Below are 12,007 nucleotides of genomic sequence, written 5' to 3'. Positions count from 1 at the left end.
CCAAAAGGGACTTGCCTGGCCAGAGCTGAGCCAATGAGTGGTGCTGGTTGTGCGTCTGGGAGAACGTATTTAAGAAAGGGGGGAAAAAAACTGCAACAGCGGTTTGGATAGAGGGGTGAGAAAATTTAGAGCCACATTAGCCACCAAGGTCAGGGAAGAAGGAAGAGGGTTTTCCAAGTGCTGGTGAAGAAGTCCTCTCCGGGCTGTGGAGAGGCCCCTGGTGGAGCAGGCTGTCCCCCTGCAGCCCATGGGTCCTGTACCTGAACAGCTCCATGTTGCAGCTCGTCGAGAAGCCTGTGGTGGAGCAGGTGGATGTGGCCTGGAGGAGGCTATGGAGAACCCCCACAGGAGCAGACTTCTGGCTGGAGCTGTGGCTTGTAGGGGAGCTGTGCTGGAGCTGCCCATTCCTGAAGAATGCACGCTGTGGTATGGACCCCTATTCGAGCAATTCTTGAACTGTTGTATGTGGGAAGCCCACGCAGGAAGGATGGCATCCCATGGGAGGAATGCTATGCGAGTGGTTGAAAAGAGCTCCCCTCCCCTTCCTCCCTCCCTCCTTCCACCCCCGCAGCTTTTGAAGATCTCCAAGGAGGGAGACTCCACAACCTCTCTGGGCAATCTCAGGTGTCAGTGCTCAGTCACCTGCACAGTGAAGAAGTGTTTCCTGATGTTTGGACAGAACCTCCTGTGTTCCACTGTGTGCCCTTTTCCTCTTGTCCTGGCACTGGGTGCCACTGAAAAGAACCTGGCTCCATCCACTTTACACCCTCCCTTAAGGTATTTATATGCGTGTGGGTTTGAACCCACGTAAAGTCCCGTTCATCGTATGTTAGTAAACTTGTCATTTGAAGGCATTGGAGAAAGAGCAATCAAAGAGAGGACAATGCTCTTGAAGCCAGCATCAGATCAAAACTTTTAAATCAGGAAAGAAATGTTGCACAGATGCATGAATTGTGTTAGGACAGATACTCTGTCAGAGCGTCAGAAAAATTCATACATTTTCTTTATTCATCTTATGCAGCAAGAATTCTTGTGCTCACCTATGTGATTACATTTTGCTAGTATTTCCCATTTGCTAAAAATGAGCAGCAGAGGGCTCTAATATGTCAGGCTTTTGAGGCAGCTTGGAAAAGGCAATACTGCGCTAGCACACAGCACAAAAGCATGCCATAAACACTCAGATAATGTCCACAGTCCGAGCTTTAGCCTAAGCCAGCTGGAAGCCCTGACACCTTTGTGGCAGGACTGACACAGGGGTGGAGATTTATTTCTATGGAAGCTTTTACTTCGGTCTTTTTTTTGGCTGATTTCTTTAGCTGATGCTTTCTTTTGCAATGTGATGAGTGGTAACAGGTTTCACCCAGAGGACATGTGGCTTCTTTAATGTCTGTGAAGATCTGGGGTTCTGTTCCTTTAATACAGTTTATATTTTATAAAATACTAGCAAAATGAAAGAAAATGCTTAATTAAAAAAAATAAATGCTTAATCTTTATCAGCAGTCTAAACTGTAGTTTGCTACAAACTTCATGAACTTTTGAAGTAAGTGCCTATCATTTGAGCTGCACCAGCTGTACCTTATAAAGTCCTACAAGTTTTGGCTGTAGCGCTCCCCCAGCTGATAATATGCCCCATACAATTTACATCAACTTGTCCATACAATGAGCCTTTATCTCATTTATTATTATAATTACAATATACATTATATATTATATATTGTATTATATATTATAATTATATAATAATAAACGAGAATAAATTATTAATAAATAAATATGTATTATTATATAACATATTATAGACAATATATATTATATTTATAATAATAAATATAATCATTATAATATATATTATATAATTTATATATAATCATTATATAATGATATAATTATCCCAAAGGCTACCTGCCTCCAAGGTGTGACCACCCCTCACTGAGCATGCGCTCTGAATTTCTCTGAACCTATATCTTTAAACAAAAATGAGACACTTTTGAACCAGTCGTAACCAAGATATGCACAACTAGAGTCACTCAAGCTCCACCTAAAAGATAGAAAATAATATAAATTGGCTTAAGAGAGAGGGTGAGAGGTGAGATACCATTGCGAAAGATACCTTCTGACTTCTGGGATCAGTCAATGGGCTGAGCCTCCCCCCCCCCCCCTTGGGATACATTTGGGTAAGATTTGAACATCACAAATATACATATATAGAGAGATATATATACCAAGTGCCTCTGCAGGAAACTTAGAAATCTCTGTAGAGTCACTTTATACCTTTTAATGCATTTATAGCCAGGCTGCATTATTCATGATTTTGGTATTTGTATGTGCTTTGCAGACAGTGAATTTATCACCGGCAATCCAAAGAACCTGTGTACCTGTTGCTTTAATAAATTGCACTTCTCATTAAATCTAGCCATGGTAGTTCTCACCGAACGCGACCAAACTGTTTAAGTGTGGCCACGGTAGTTCACGGAATGCGACTAGATTGAGGATTGTTGTGGCTTTGCTCAGGTGGGCAGCTGAGCTCCACCACAACCGCTCTCTTACTCCTCCTCCTCAAAGAGAAAGGGGAAGAAAATATGACACAAAGGGCTCAAGGGTTGAGATAAGGACGGGGAAATTGCTCAACAATTATCGTAACGGGCAAAACAGACTCAGAGTAGGGAGATGGTAAGATTTATTGCCTATTACTAACAAGCTAGAGAAGTGAGAAACAAAGGAAAGAAACCAAAAACACGCTCCCCACATCCGCCCTCTTCCACCTCTTCCCCAGGGGCTCAGGGGAACGGGGGAATGGGGGTTATGGTCAGTCTATGGCACTTTGTCTCTGCCGCTTCGTCTCTGTCACTCTTGTCCCCTGCTCCATGTGGGGTCCCTCCCACGGGATGCCATCCTTACTGAACTGATCTGGCATGAGCTTCCCACAGGCAGCAGCTCTTCAAGCACTGCTCCCACATGGCTCCGTACCACGGGGTCCATCCCCCAGGAGCAAACTGCTCCAGCACGGGTCCCCCACGGGCGGCAGCTCCCCCCAGACCCCCTGCTCCTGCGTGGGCTCCTCTCCACGGGCTGCAGCTCCGGCCCGGGGCCTGCTCCTGCGGGGGCTCTCCATGGGCCGCAGCCTCCTCCAGGCCACATCCACCTGCTCCACCGGGGGCTCCTCCACGGGCTGCAGCGTGGAGATCTGCTCCATGTGGGACCCATGGGTGCAGGGGGACAGCCTGCTCCACCAGGGGCCTCTCCACAGGCTGCAGGGGAACTGCTGCTGCCTGCCTGGAGCACCTCTCCCCCCTCCTTCTTCACTGACCTTGGCGCCTGCAAGGCTGCTTCTCACTCCTCTCACTCTTCCAGCTGCTGTGTGTGGCAGTGTTTTGTTTGCTTGTTTTGTTTTGTTTTCCCTGTCTTAAATATGCTCTCACAGAGGTGCAAACAACATCACTTACTGGCTCGGCTCTGGTCAGCAGTGGTGCCCTTACCTACCATGGGCAGCTTCTGGATTCTTCTCACAGAAGCCACCCTTATGGCCCCCTACTACCAAAACCTTGCCACATAAACCCACTACAAAGGTGTATTACATTATTTGTGACTCTGTATTTGTGATTGTTCAGTACCCTGAATGCAGCCAGACTTACAATGGCTAGTTGGGCGTCACTCCCAGTTACTTCACCCTTTACCGCAACACTTATCTGTAAGCAGAGATGTAATTGTAAAAATTAAAAAAAAAAAAAAAAAAGCAATATAAAAATGCAGTTTGTTCCATTATAATCATTGTTTTTATCAAGTCTACCTGGTATTATTTAATGCCATTTATAAAATGGAACTAAAAGAAACAAAAGTATTTATTCATGATCAGTCACCATTGGAATAGTAATGGTAGTATAGCTAATATGACTTACTGAATTACAGTAGTGCAACATTTTCAATTTATGTTCAAGACTTCATCAGGTCTCTCCATCATACACATCTATTTTGAGATGTTAAAGAATATAAGATTAGTGATACACAAGTTGCTCCATAAATGTTTCCTAAAAGTCCTTTTATCAAATTAGTCCTGTTATGCCTGTGTGTGCTATTACCAAAATACATAATTTTCACAGCTTCTTCTAAGTAAACTGTTCAGTGAGAAAATAATAAATTAGAATAAAAATCTCATCAACAAAACAGCTTTTAAGTAATAATTGTTTAAAATAGCAACTGTCAGAAAGCACGTGAAATAGATGCTGAAGTATTATATCTGCTGGGTTCTCCCAGTCTGTCTCTCTCCATAAATGTTTTTCTACTTCATACCTAATTTGTTCAACTGGCTTATTCTGAACTGCTCTGTCAGGAAGTGCTCTTCAGGGTTTCTCCCACTACAGGCAAATATCATAGGTCAGGAATGTGATTTATGCTCACGAAAAATAGGTTGAAGTTGGTATCTTCAGTCCAGCTACGTGTATTTATCACAAAGTTTGTACTGCCGTGTTAATCAGAGGTGTCAACATGCTGGGAGAATATGCATATAATGAATGTATCAAAGCCAAGAAGATTTTGTAATCTAAAAGAAACAATGGATGACAAAAAAGTATTTTGGAGACAAAAAGGCACAATGGGTGACAGAAATGACTTTTTCGTTTGTCTGTTTGTTTTTAACAGGAAATGGACATAAACACTAGAACAATTACTGTCAGTATCTGGAAGCCCACGGAGATATATTGTTCACATATACATGTGTGTCCAAACATCTCTTTTGTGGCAACAAGGTGTCCTGCTGAAAGGCTTCTTACTCCATAAGCAGAATAATTGGGCATGTCTGGCATCCAAGAAACTAAATGATGCTGCACCTGTCATGGGTACAAGTTCCAGGAAAGATTGACAGCAAAATAATTCCTGACTAGGGCAAAATTCAAGGTCCACTGCAGGGAGAAATGTAGGATGTATCCTAGGAATAATCTTATCCCAAAAGTGAAGATCAGCTACAGCAGCCTGGACTTCTTACTGCTTTGGAAGAGGCAATGTTAAGGAAGGACACTAACAAGTGAAAAAAAAAAAAAAAAAAGTGAAAAATTTCCCCTTGTGGGCTGAAAGACGTGAATGCAAATTTCCTTTGTATCAGGTCCTTAGCTAGTGTGTGTAGCAAGCCCCAAGGAAATCTCACTGTGGTCAGATAGGAAAGTATCACATTTTGTCTTTAGGCAGGTGATGAGCAGAAATGTCTGTGAAATGTACCTTAGGAGGACTGAAGAACAGCATCGCCAAATGTGATACTGTTGCTAAGAGAGCTCTTAAAAAGGGACAGAACCTTCCTGAGCAGCACATAAAAACTCAAGGTTATTTTAACCATATTTCTGGGATTTTTTTCCTCATGTTAAATAGTATTTTAAATCACAGAAGAGCCAGAGTAGTTTAAACTTGAGAATAATCCAACATCCAGAGGTGATGAGGCAGGTTCCAAAGCAGTGGATAAAACTGCAGTCCTGTTTCCTGTGAGCTCAGGTTCAGATTGTCAAAAAGTGCACATTAAGAATTTAAGTGGAGTTTCAAATGTCTGATTCACAGTTTTCAACTGCAAGCATGCTGCATGTAAAACCCCATTTTTTTTTTTGGCCTGAGCTCTTACTGAATGAGCCCTAACTGGTGCAGAGGATTTAATTTCAACAATCTCATAACATATTTGCACAAGTCAGTTATGCAAAATTCTCTTTAAGGAGAAATTCTCTTTATGGAGAAATTCTCTTTAAGGAAATATGTAAATCTTAGGACTTCTCAGCATCTGACACTAAAAGATAAGGAAAGCCTTTAAAGGATTTTGTTCTGTTGGTATAAAAAGATAAAACACAACTAATACTCAGCATATGAGAGAAAGCTCCTGCACCAGATTAATACGGGTTTGGAAGAAATCACAGGCAGATAAGTTTTTTGACTTACTTAGAATAAAGACGTGTAAGATGCTCGAAAGTGTCCTGAGAGTTACTTCATCCTTAAAACTAAACAACAGTGTAAAGAAAATTAGCTATCAGAGCTTTGATTTTTTTCCTTCTCTGGCAAGTATAATTGATATCAGAAAAACAAATGAAGATGGGAAAATTTTGCCAGGGGTTTAAGCAGCTTTCCTACTAAGAAGTAAATAGGATTTGCCATAAGATTAAAGTGCCATTGGTGGACTGAATTAGAAAAGACTCCTCAGATGCTCCTCAGAAATCTACCGTGAGAGAAATGGAAAAGTCTCCAGTCTGGAAATATAAGAGTAAAAAATCAGCAAAATGAACTTTGAATAACCTGATAGAGACTTGGTAGGAGATGCTTCCGGTTCCAAGCGAGTTTGGGGTTGATGCCATGAAACAGTAATACAACCTGGTTGTAAAAAAAACTTAGCCACTTACATACAATAAGATTTTCTTGACAGTTTCCTTATTACAGTAGCATGTTTCTAGCAGGATTGTGGCAGCTCTGTACTAAGCCCTGGAGCTGTCTAACATCCACACCAGAAGGAGGAGAAAACAGATCCTGATGTTAGATCTGATCTGTATGTAGACAGAGAGGTCTGTATCTCATTAAACCCCGACCGTCTTGCGTGTGTGTGCTAACCAACAAATCACTGCTTTCTACCCATAATTTGTTATATCTTGATTGCAGTCTCATTATGCATGGTTAAAAATGCCCCAGCGAACTGATCCAAAGGAGAGAAGGTAAGAATGACTACATGTTAAAGTCATTAAATGCTCTAGAATTTAATATTCTGCTTTATGAAGGACGTTCATCAAATCACTATAAATATCATCCAAAGTAGAAACCATGGCTGAGCTATCCTAATGCTCTACCCTTTCTCAGTCTTACTATTAATGTGAATATGACTGCATCTAATCCTCATAATGACAGTCGTGGCTTCTAGAAGATGATCTGGCACTGAATTTGAAAATAGAGAATTACTCATTGGATTTTCTTCTTAAATATACAATGTCATATTCTAATAGAAGGCTTTCAAAACCAGTTGTGCATATTAATTACATATTTCAGTCTTGAAAAATGAAACGATATAACAGAAACACGATAATATTAATGAATGACATGACATATATTTCATATATAAGGATTACAAAGGGGTGGTGCTCCTTCAAATGAATCTTGCACAAGACTATTGAAACTAAATGTTATTCATGTTGTTTTTACCACTCTCACACAGCCTCTTTATGCTGATCAGTGAATCTTCTTCATAATCATCCTCTCCTCTCAAAAAAACACCTCCAGGTGCCCAAGTAAATGCAAATACACAAAGTTTTCCTAATAGTGACTGCAACTTGTCAGAATGTTTTTCCAGAATATTTTTTTTCCCTAAAATGAATGAAACAGAGAAAAATCAATAATTTAAACAGTTTATTATCATTTTCAAATATTTGCCTGCCATGAACTGATACGCATTACAGCTTTTTACATGGTCTTCACGAGTTTAAGGTTGTTTTTTGTTGTTTTTGTTGTTTTCTTGGTGGTTGTCTTTTGGTGTTGGTCCCAGTGGTATCATCTGTTTTTGTTCTGTTTTGTTTTGTTTTGTTTTTTCCTATCCTCAGAATCCCAGGTTTTATCAACTCTCACTGAAAATCAGATTGAAAATAGGCTGTGGGACAGAAGGTAGAATGTGCAAAGATCTCACCATCTTGAATAAATTTCTGGTCAATTACTTTGCCTTCATTTTGAAAGTATTTGTTCTGTATGTATGATACATATATCCCATGGGCTACGATATTAAAGTAGTGTTCAGCTTAAAAAGGATTACTTTCCCAGATGAAACATCAAATCTTGAAACTTCTATGAGCTTGTAATTAATGGGAAAATACAACCAGAGCTCCAGGAGTTCTAGTGAACCTGGTATATGCCTAGAGTTAAGATATGTGGTGATATAGGGTCTACAGAATGTCATTCAACCACATCTGGTCTTCACCTTTGCAATCTTCCAGCACACTTTACAGTCCTTAAAAATCGAGAGTATCAAGAGAGTCTTGAATGAAAACTGAACTGATACAACTGAAATTACCAGATATCAGAGATAAAACTACTAAAAAAATATAGTTTTTACTCAACCATTAATCAAATAATGGAGGTCAGATAGTTGATCAAAAACAATCATGTAACATTTTTGTCTTTTGGGAAATTTGGAACAAGATGGTAGAAAACCTGAAGATACTCTCAAATGATAGGAAAGGGACTTCATAAGCCAGTATAAAAAAATGACAAGCTAAAGTTACTCTGAAGAGTGCTGAGACCATACATACCATGGAACATATCATTAAGAAATTCAATGAAGTAACTAAGCTTCACTTATTTTAATGGCACTAATTTAATGTTAATTAACACATGGCTTATCTTCATCCTTCAGTGATAAGAGTTCACTGCAACAGCAGGAACTTCCCTAAAAACTAATGCCGTGGTAGCCCAGTCTTAAAAATGCAAGGCAACTCCTGATCACCTTGGTTGGAAGGAATTTGTTATTTACCCTATACTTTACTCTGTCCTGCAACTCCAGCTTTCTGCAGATTCTTTAGAACATCCTTCTGACACACAGAAAAGGCTGCATTTTTTTGAAGTAAATGCTTCATGTTAAAGATTCCAAAAGGACAATGAATAAACACAAGTAACCACTTAGACATCAGTTACTTAAAGCCACTGCATTAATATTTACTCCTCATTTTCAATGAATAATTGGAAGAAGAGATTGGCAGAGACCTAGCTTTAATCATGCTACTTCTTTTCTACAACTTTTAATTGTTCCTTAGGGCACAGTAGATTGCTTTTTGTATAGAGAAAAAAGTCAAATTACAGCATCATAACACAGTAAAGAGAAAGCTGGACAGGACCTGCAACATAGAAAGAGGTCCTTGAATGACTGCATTGCTTAGTGCAGAATCTGTGTGGCAGCATTCTTTTGGGTATTGCAAGTAAGATACACATCATTCCCTGTTACTAAAAATTTCTATTATACCAATCACCTATTTGATAGCTCAAAATAGGTACAGAAAAACATGATTTTATGATGCTGCTTGTAAAGAAAAACATGCCTTTGTATTGCTTCTTGCACAGAAAAACATGTTTTTCTAAAGCTATTTTTAATTGAATGTCATGTCCTGAGAGATACATCATAAAATACAGATGCTGTATTTGTCTCCAAGAAAAGCAAAAGCCTGCATTTTAACAGTTTAAGGATTTTTAATTTAAAAAAATATAACTGTCAGAAAAAGCTTAAAAAACAAATTAAACCCTTCTGCTGGATTTCCTGTTTGGCAAGAGAACCCAAGTTTTAAATTCAGTCGCTTTTCCAGCAACTTGCTTCCTCTATTGTCTATAAAAGCTTCTTACTGGATTCAGACAAAGTCTATAAAATAGACGTTTTTCTTCTGAACTTCTTATTTTTACTAGTAGTAAAAGTGTAAGTTTTATAACATATTTTCTTAACTTTGGGCACAGCATCTCAGTGAAGCTGAAAAAAGGACAAAAGTGGAGCTGTCCACTGTAATCAAGATTCTAAATCAAGTATATCTGAGATTTCAAAATGAGCAATTTTAACATTATCTTCACTGATGGAAAGGAAGAAACCATTCTCAAAACCTGTAAAAGGTAGAACAAGCAAGAGAAGATCTTGGGAGTCCATTCTACAGGTAGAAGCATATCTACCTATAATTTTGAAAAGATCTCAGTGTCTCAAATGTATTCTCTGTGTGTAAGGTTTCTAATATGCCTGAAAAAGAGGATTGTAGGTTATAGTAGTAGCTCAAAAAGGTGTCTCTAGTGCCCAAAAATACAGCTGTCCACTCCTTTAATTGGTTATTAATTTCATGTAACTTTGGCAGAAATTTAAGGAGAACATAATGACGCCAGAAGCAAGCAGTTTTTATGTAAATGAATAAAGCAAAGTTAAACCCAATTTTGTTGTTAAGGTGCATTGAATTCTACTGAAAAGCTACTAAAATTTGAAATTGTCAATAGCTGTTCATTAACCCAGGTATGTACATTCAAGGAATCGCTGCTAAGAATATAATGAGGTATTGATCTGATATGGACACAAAATTTGATTGTGAAACTATCTAAATTTCTCTACATGAGTTGGCCAATTACTGGAAGCAATAATCACTCTTCTCACTGTCCTGTATGTAAACAAAATGTATGTGGCTAATACCATAAGAATATTTCAAAAATACCTAAAACTGTCAAGTTGCACATTATGTTTTACTCACATTTCATAAAAAGTCTTCATAAAAAAAAACAGCCATTTCAAACAGAAGATTATATCTGAAAAGGAGCATTCATATTTTTGAAAAAACAGCTCTTTTTAAAATGCAGTAAGGCTATTATATTATTCCCCTGAAGCAATTTAATGTAAATTTGAGGTTTGCAATGAGAAGAGTAACAGCTAATTTACCACTCAGTTGTCTGGTTGTTTTCTTTATATTGTATAAGATTTTGAGCCTACAAAGATTTGTATCTCAGTGTAGCCGAAGTCATTGGATACCACACATGCTTCAAGCCTGCATCAATATAAGTGCTGCTCAAGTCCTAAAGGGCGGAAAATAATTTCATAAGAGCACCCAGTAAAATCTCTTAATGATTTATGCTAAGGCACATGCAGGACAAGGGGGTGATCCAGGACAGCCAGCATGGCTTCACCAAGGGTAAATCCTGCCTGACCAATCTGATGGCCTTCTGTGACGGAGTCACTGCATCAGTCAACAAGGGAAGACTGACCGATCTCATCTACCTAGATTTCTGTAAGGCTTTTGACACGGTCCCACATGACATCCTGATCTCCAAATTGGAGAGAGATGGATATGATGAGTGGACCATCCGGTGGATAAGAAATTGGCCCAATGTCCACACCCAGAGAGTAGTGGTTTGTGGTTCTTGTCCAGGTAGAGTTTGGTGACGAATGGTGTCCCTCTGGGGTCTGTCCTGGGACCAGTGCTTTTCAATATCTTCATCAAAGACAAAGACAATGGGGTTGAGTGCACCCTCAGCAAGTTTGCAGATGACACCCAGCTGAGTGGTACAGTTGACACCAAAGAAGGAAGGGATGCCGTTCAAAGGGACCTTTGAAGAAGAGTAGGAAATGTAGACTATGGACTTCAAACACTAAAGTTACTGGGCATATCATCTTTAATCAAAAGTGGATGACTGATGATTCCAAAAATAAGCCCCTAAACAGTTCTACAAGGCAGCTGGTTCTGAAATCTGTATCTATGCTGGAAAGCTCAGAAATGAGGTAATATTTAAAGAAGACATGGGTGGAACCATGGGTGGCTGAATCATTGGAAGAACGTACACATGAAATGGTCTATCACTACTTGAAAACTAAAAAAGTTTGTATTCAGGAAAAAGGGAAGTGAAACATCAGTCTGCCCACCACAGAGTATCCTGATAAAAAGTCTTGACAGAAAAGACACATGCATAACCACTTTATGAACGTGCATACAGGCTATGGCACATATCCCTTCAAGACATAACTGATTTATATAAAATGCAGTTCAGAATGCCAAACAGGCATTTGATTTTAAACATCTAGTGACATCATTGTCAAGAAGATCTTGATTTCAAAGTACCACTGAATTTTAAATATGGAATACAACCAGTTTCAGCAGAGAGCGATCTTGACAAATTAGAGGGCCGGGCAGTCACTAACCACATGAAGTTTTACAAGAGCAACAGGGAGGGAACATCCCTGGATATATTTACAGACCGGGGAACAAGGGGCTGGGGAGCAGACCCGCAGAAAGGACTCTGTGTGTTTTGGCTGACAGCAAGTTGAATACGAGTCAACAGTGTGCCCTGGCAGACAGAAGGTCCTACAGTATCTGGGGGTGCATCAGGCACAGCATTGATAGCCAGTAAAGGGACACAATTGTCCTGCTGTGTGTGGCCTCACATTGAATACTGTGTACAGTTTTGGGCGTCACAAACTATATATGAAGGACACAAAACTATTAGAGAGCATCCAAAGGTGGGCTACAAAGATGGAGAAGGGTCTAGAAGGCAAGACATACGAGGA

The sequence above is a fragment of the Anser brachyrhynchus genome, assembly GCF_964034855.1.
Source record: "Anser brachyrhynchus genome assembly, chromosome: 3".
Taxonomy (NCBI): Eukaryota; Metazoa; Chordata; class Aves; order Anseriformes; family Anatidae; genus Anser; species Anser brachyrhynchus.
This window is presented reverse-complemented; position numbering follows the sequence as displayed.